Below are 8,189 nucleotides of genomic sequence, written 5' to 3' on the forward strand. Positions count from 1 at the left end.
TCCACTTTTCTTTCCTCTTCTGTTTGCCATTTGTTTTCTCTTCTCATTGTCTTCCCTTCCCTTCTCACATTGACTTGTTGTTCTTCCCATCCCACCCATTGCCCACAGGGTAAATTTTTATTTGATGTATTGTTCTTTTGTCTTCTTCACTTTTCTTATTTCACCCTTGTTTTCCTCCTCTACAGTTTATCATTTTTCCTCCTTATCTCTCTTCCTTTTCCTTTTATGTTCTCTTCTGATCTTTTCTTTCCTCTTCTCTACTATTCTGTTTTTCTACTTTTCTTTTCTCCTGTTCATCTGACACATTATTCCCTATTCCCCCCATCCTCCCTCTACCCCTCACAGATAGATCCAGTGTAGACATGCGGAACCAAACCACCGTGACCGAATTCACCCTCATTGGCTTCCTCTACCCCCACTATCTGGAATGCCTCATTGCTATTGGCTTCCTGGCCTCTTACTTGCTGATCTTGTCTGCCAATATCATGATCATCACCATCATCCTCTTAGACCGTCACCTCCACAGCCCTGTGCACTTCTTCCTGTGGAACCTCTCCTGTTTGGCGATCCTTATTACATCTTCTGTCCTACCCAAGGTGATTTCCAGCTTTCTGACAGGTGACAGGTCCATCTCCTACCTGGCTTGTATCACTCAGTGCTACTTCTACTTCCTTCTGGGCTACAGTGAGTTTGTCCTGCTGGCTGTTATGTCCTATGACTGCTATGTGGCCATCTGCAACCCACTGTGCTACACCATGGTCATGAATGTTCAGCTTGCTTCCAGCTCGTGGTGGGGTCTTAGGCAATGGGGTTTCTGGCCGCCATCATCCCCACCATCCCAGTCATCACCCTGCCCTTCTGCAATGCCAACCAGATTGACCACTTCTTCTGCGACGGCTTGGCCTTGGTCAAGCTGTCCTGTGTGGACACGAGCTTTGTGGAGCTGCTGAGTTTCATGGCCTCCTCATCTATCCTGCTGGGCTCCTTGATTCTGACGGTGGTGTCCTACACTTATATTGTTGCCACTATCTTCAGGATAACATCCCTCTCAGGACACAACAAGGCTTTCTCCACCTGCTCCTCCCACGTCATCAACATCATCATGAACTTTGTGCCATGGGCAGCTGCATCTTCATGTATGTCCGGCCTTCAGGCAGCGACATCTCACTCAACAAGCTGGTGGCCCTGCTCAACACAGTGGTGACCCTTCTCATGATCCCCTTCATCTTCAGCATGAGAAACCAGCAGATGAAACATTCCTTGAGGGGAGCCTTGAAGAGAAGCATGAACTTCTCAAGGAAGCATATTAACTTCTGAATGGGTTTTGTGAGGGGAAAAGAAGGGGAAATTAAACAAAAATAATAGTTATAGTACTCTTCTAAGTTATAGTACTCTCCTAAGAAGTGTTAGTTCCCTGTTCAAATCCCTTTTCTCCTAAGGCAGAGGGGGAAATTGAAGCTGGATCTTTCGCCTCCTAGTTGAGTACCCAAATGGCTGAGCTAAGAGTGATGAATGAGGCATCCTTCTCACTCCCCAGGCCTCTTGCGAAAAACACCTTTGGTGCCTTACCCCAAGAAAGTGTTCACAGCTGACAGATAGGCACCTCCCTGGAATCTCCCATTGGCTAGCCTAGATGAGGAACCCCTGAGCATGCTGGCTTTTGTCAATCCCATTTTTAGGTGCCTACCTTTCCCCTTTCATTGTATAGGGAGTCGGGTGCATAAACTGAGTCTTTGTGAATCCCTGTGAATTTCTAGGTACTAAAAGTCAGCTGCCTCAATGATCAGCACTGGAACATCTATATCCCTTTGTGAATCTAGCCCATGTTGTCTTGGTCTATTACTGGGAATGCTAGTTGATCCTGAAATATTAATAATAAATAGTAAAGACTATGAAATAAATGACAGTTCTGTAGGAGTGATTATGTGGTACACATATTGTGCCAGTGCGATGGTGCAATCATGGTGAAATGGACTGTGCATCATTATCTCTCTCAAGCTAACTCATCAAAATATGCGACAAAGAGTCCTGTGGCACCTTATAGACTAACAGACCTATTGGAGCATACGCTTTCACGGGTGAAAACTCACTTTGTTAGATGCATGTGAGTATTCACCCATGAAAGCTTATGCTCCAATACATCTGTTAATCTATAAAATGCCACAGAACTCTTTGTTGCTTTTTACAGATCCAGACTAACGTGGCTACCTCTCTGATACTTGTCATTGAAATAAATGACTCATCTATTTAACTATCGACTCTATCTATTCAGGTGGTGATTTTCAAAATAGATTGGAGATGCAAAAGTTGTCAATACTTGACTGACTAGAGGTCAGGATTCTGACCTAGATACCTTCTCGGTTTGGTCTGGGGTTTGAGGGCCCCACTGACCACAAGGCTCCCATGGGACCTGCATGGAGCCCTAGACTGAGACCTAGATTGAGACCAACAGACAGATGGGAGTGTGGGCAGGATGCAGAAGGTGTCATGGGGGCTGGAGATAAAACCAAACACTCATAACTCATGACTTGGGAAGTGTGGTTTCAGGAGATATTGACAATTGTGATTTCTGGATTTCAGTGCTGATTGGTCAAAGGGAGAGGAGGAACTACCACCAAAAGTTCCTGCCTGTGCCCCAGAGCAGGTGCTCATTGGATGCAGGACCTACATCATGCCCCCCTTAGCACTGCCCCGATCAAGTCTCTTAGCACTGCCCCCTGACCAACCAGCACTGAGGGGCGAGAACCAAATTTGACATCTAGAGTGTGAAAAGTTTGACGGGATGGGTGTGAAGAAATTTGTCAAGGTGTACAAGATGTGTATTCCATAACTACATTGACAGCCCACTTGGAATTTCACAAAATTCTAATTGAGGAAGCTCCCAAATGCCATTCAAAGTCAATAGGAGTTGGATGATTGTGAGACTTCACCTTCATGTTTTAATGGAATCATGTCCCAGAATAAGAATCCCTTTCCTTAGTCCTTCCCAGTCTGTTGAAAACTGAGACTTTCTTCAGGGGAATGAAACCAGTTACAGACTCTGTCCACCAGTCTATGGTCATTCGGTCATTTTTGTAGACCTTGATGATATGGCTAAAATATTAAAGGCTGAGACTGTCAGTTACCCAACTCCCCTTGGTTTTGAATTGCATTTTGGAGCCTAAATCCACTAGGATCCTTTGAAAATCCAAGTCTACAACCATGTAGGGAGTGATATCCATGCTCAGATGATCCAAACAGGACAGGGGATCTATTGATCTGCCCATAATAAGGGTATAATTGAAAATTTGGTCCCTTCTCTGAAGAGCTTTCAATTAAAGAAGACAGTTGGCTTCCACAGGAAGGAGGAGAGAGATTATGACATACATACATACTCAGATCCAGCTCCCTGATGTGCTCTGTTCTCTAAAAATCTTGACTCCCATCTGCCCCCAAGCCACCCACCCAACACACTTTTATTGCTACACTCACTCCTCTCCCAAAGCTAGGAATTGAACTCAGAAAAGCTGATGCTCAGCTACCTCCTATAAACAGTCAATCTTCTTGGAACAGACTTCTCTCAGGTCACTGGAGAAGTGTCCTTACTATGTTATTCACAAACATATTTATAAATCAGAGGTTTTATTATTCATATACCACCTCTTCTTAATAATCATGATTGGCGAAAATCACGGTCAAGACAAGATTGTCTCTAAAGGCTTAGATTGTTGCCATCAGTGACATAACTTTGTCAATTTCAAAGATCTGATGTCTAAGAGGAAGGTGAGGAAAAAACTTATAAAAAAAGGCAATAATGCAACTCTACACAGGAGGACAGAGTTCCTCCAGTGACCCATCAAACATCTCAGGCTATAGCTGAAGTACTGACAGTTCCAGCACACTGTCCCACTAACCTGCTTCAGCCCTGCCTTGGGGAGCCTGCATCCATGTGTCGCAGGCTAGTTCATTGTCCATGATACTTCCATGTCAAATACACTCAAGGCCTGTGCACCACTCAAGGCCTTTGCAGGTTTAGGCCAGGATTTTTAAAGGAGTGTAAGGGAGATGATTGTCCAGTTTACACTGAAAGTTACCCCCAATGGGAATGACACTGGAGTGAATTTCACCACTAGCCCTTGGCTGCTGAGAGGAACTTAACAAGAAGTTTGCAAATTATTTCCAAGGCTATTAGTGAATACATTTTAGACATGGAAACTTGTCTGCTGGGAGCTGGTTTGAGAACCACTGCATACATTTCACATGAGACAACAAGCAGCCATCATGTGGTAACAAATTGGAGTCATATCTGCCAGGGGATAGATTTGAACTGGAGATTTAGAAATTAATAGTGGGAAGAGCTGATATCCCTGGAGGATGCTGTACTTGGCTTTCTCTAGATCTATCACAGCATGGGAACAGCTCTGTGAATTTCCCTACACACACTCTTGACCAGTGTGCCTCAGCTCTGTCTTTAAGAAGTCACTCTAGGGATAAGAGGGAAGTTAATAACTACCCATGGTCCAGTGAGTTCTCAGTTCCATCCTGAGAATGCCAACAGGGGGAGGGGCAATTTGTTCCCAGTTGGATGTTGAGATCATGATGAAGTGAACACCATATCTCCTTACAGTCTAGTCAGACCTCACATCAGTTCCACCAAGATCTATGCTGTTCAGATCACTGGCAATTAGTGCTTAAAGCTTTTGGCCTACCTATCAGTTATATTTGTTTTTGACATTTCTAGATACAATTTATACATCCTTGTTACATGTCCTTCAGAAGCCTGTTCCTGAGAAGCTTATATAAATTGTCTAGGGTCTAAGGTGTCAGACCCTTATTGCAACAAACACATCTTAATCATGATAAAGAATATGTCTACTATAAATGCTTGGAGAACTGAGAGTAAACCAATATTCTGACCTTGATCAACAAGAACAGTTGACATTGCAATTTGGACTGGACCATCTCTGAATTTAATGGTAGTTTCTTTATTGCTGAGTTGATTTAATTGATCAAAGTGCTTACAAACAGAATACAATTAAAATTTCTCTGAGGCACCCATAGTCAGTAGAACCCTGGGGATTTTATCCCAGTAGTCACTGAACAGTACAGAAAGGATCGATGTCTGAGATTCACTAGCAGAGAAGCTTCTCGGTCAAGATAAGTCAGTTCAGAAATGATGGAACTGCTCAGAAGTGGGAAGGTTTGACTGCTCAGAGTAAAGTATTTGTGGGATAGTCTGAGGCATTTTCCTTCTTTACTATTGTGACCCCAAGTTCATTTTATGGAGCCATCAACACCTAAATTATCTCCAGAATTGAAGGAAAAATAGACAATCACTTTCACTCTCTCTCTCTCTCTTTCTCTCATCTAATCACTCAATCTAATTTACTCTTATGTATCTAATCTACAGAATTGTTCTTAATTTTGTTCTTTCTGTCTTTTCAAAGATATTATGCAAAATGTCTTTCTATCAAGGTAACTAATAGTAATGAATGATTCATCTATCTGCCTATCGACTCTATCTATTTGCAATGTCATTTTCAATGATACCTAAAATATATTCATCTACAGGATTCTCTCTCATCTCACCCAGATTTGAGAGTCCCACAGACACACTGGAGAATCTTGTCTGTGAAGAACAGAAATTGGTCCAGCTGTGTTCCAGTAACAGTGAGAGGTAAATCTAACCACATTTGCTGGCAGTGAAGTATAAGATTAAATGAGACCAGCCATGTGTCTGGGCTGTTTGTTATTGGTTTGTCTAGTGTTTATTCTCTCAACACTCTCGTATCTCATTCTCATTAATGGGATGGCACTGTGTGAGGTAGGGAAGTGGGAACACATGTGGAGGTGCTCTTTAATAATCATTCATAGGGCTGCATGTCTGTCACAATGGGAAAGAAGTCACAGACACTGTGATTTTCCCATTTGTTCATGACTTTTTGTGTGTGTCCATGACTCACTCTGCAGTGGTGGCTCCTGCAGTGCCTGTCCTGTGGGGCTGTACCCAGCCCCCCACTCCAGGCATTGTGACCAAGTGCATGGGGTCGCAGCGCCGCTCAGGTGTGGCCCAACTCCCACTCTGGAGTGGACACAGCAGCTACCAATGTCCGTTCCTGAGGTGAGTGTTGGACGTGGTTTCAGAATCACCAGCTAGAGATGAGTAAAATCCAAGGGATAGAAGACCTGAGCTGTGTGAACACAGAGAGATGAGAAAGGGGACAGGGTGAAGCTGATTATGTAACGTTTATTCTATCTAATCTATCTTTCTATCTATTATGAGATCCCATGGAAACCCCTGAAAGGGATCTAAATACCTATGTGGTCTCAACAGGACCGAGCTATGGAGGAAAACCTAACAGCAGTGACAGAGTTTATCTTTCTGGGCTTCTCAGACCTCCAGCATCTGCAGCCCCTTCTTTTTGTCCTTATCTTACTCATCTACCTCTTCACACTGATAGGAAATGGCCTCATCATCACTGTCACGGTTGCTGACCTGGCCCTCCACACCCCCATGTATTTCTTCCTCAGGAACTTGTCAGTCTTGGAGATCTGCTACACTTTAGTGATCATCCCTAAGACATTGACCAACCTCCTGTCAGAGAAGCAGGCTATTTCTTCCCTGGGCTGTGCAGTCCAGATGTACTTCTACATTTTCTTTGGCAGCACAGAGTGTGGCCTGCTGACTGTTATGTCCTATGACCGGTACATTGTCATATGCAACCCCATGCGTTACTCACTCATCATGAGCAGAAAGGTCACCCTAAGCTTGACAGCTATGGTGTGGATCGTGGGCAAGTTGGTGGCATGTGAGCAAACAACAGCCATATTAACGTTACCCTTCCATGGGCCGAATAAAATCAACCACTTCTTCTGTGACATCCTCCCAGTGCTTAGGCTGATGATCACGGACACATCGCTCATCAATGCCATTATTTCCTTTCTCACTATGGTGTTAACAATAGTCCCCCTTAATCTTAATCATCACCTCCTATGCAAGCATCATCTGCACCATTCTGAAGATGCACTCAGGAGAGGGGAGACACAAAGTTTTCTCCGCTTGCTCCTCACACTTAATCACAATCATCTTCTACTGCAGCGTCTTTATCACCTACATGAGGCCCAGTTCCAATGTCTCTGTCGACACCGATCGAGCCCTCGCCCTGTTGTACGCGGTCATTATTCCAACATTCAACCCAATAATATACAGTCTGAGGAACAAGAAGTCAAGGAGGCTCTGAGGAAATACTTGACCAAGAGTAACTTCTTTGTTTCCATAAATACAGTTGTTTTTTTCTGATCATTGAGCCGCACTGAAGTGTCTCAACTTGGGAGGTGTCACAAAGTCAGAAAATGTCTGTATTATTGCTTAACAATATGATGTATAATTTGGTTTCCCTTTTTAGTTCTATATTGGCAGTTGACTCTGCGGGGGATAGCTCAGTGGTCTGAGCATAAGCTTGCTAAACCCACAGTTGTGAGTTCAATCCTTGAGGGTGGCATTCAGGGATCTGGGGCAAAAATCTGTCTGGGGATTGATCTTGGTTTAAGCAGGAGGGTGGACTAGATGACCTTCTGAGGTCTCTTCTTACTCTGTGATTCTATGACTGTGTAATGTTAAAGCAAAGGAGGTTGTAACGTGTGCTGTTAATGAACCCATGACGGGTCATTCAGCCTCTGAGGTACCCACTTCAAAGGGTTAAGACAGCAATGGGCTGGGTCATCAACTGGGGAAAGAACCAACTTGGCTAGCATCATCCATGTCAGGAGGTTTTACTCTTCCTAAGGCTAGGGCTGAGATCAAAAGACCCTGAAGGGTTAAAAAGGAAGTGGTTGGCTCTGCTGGAACATGACAAAAAGACCCAGAGCCAACAGGGTGAAGAAAGACAGACAGACAGAGTGAGAGGCAGGAACTGCAGTGGTCAAGCTGTAACTTGGTGTCCAGAGAGAACAGGAGACACCAAGGGGCTGGAGGGGAATGTCAAACATAAGGAAGACAATGGGTCCTGTAGGTCTTTTTGTTATTTTAAAAATCTGCTTCTCTAAGCACTGTGCATGTTTTGGACAAATACTCCTGTTTCTGTGTCACTGCAAATTATTCTTGACCACAGGGTCCCAACAGGGAACTTTGGCATAGTCCAAGAACATCTGGACCTGAGAGGTAATGGGTTTGGCACCCATGAAGGGGGAAACTGGTAACTCCGTTGGAG

General features: G+C 44.0%; 2 pseudogenes; both read left to right on the forward strand.

Moving 5' to 3' along the window:
• Nucleotides 1–230: 230 nt before the first annotated feature.
• LOC115643779 lies at nt 231–1,317 on the forward strand (annotated as a pseudogene).
• A 5,005-nt stretch (nt 1,318–6,322) lies between these two features.
• Nucleotides 6,323–7,220, forward strand: LOC115643761 (annotated as a pseudogene).
• Nucleotides 7,221–8,189: the final 969 nt, after the last annotated feature.

Source organism: Gopherus evgoodei, unplaced genomic scaffold (genome assembly GCF_007399415.2).
Source record: "Gopherus evgoodei ecotype Sinaloan lineage unplaced genomic scaffold, rGopEvg1_v1.p scaffold_70_arrow_ctg1, whole genome shotgun sequence".
Classification (NCBI taxonomy): Eukaryota; Metazoa; Chordata; order Testudines; family Testudinidae; genus Gopherus; species Gopherus evgoodei.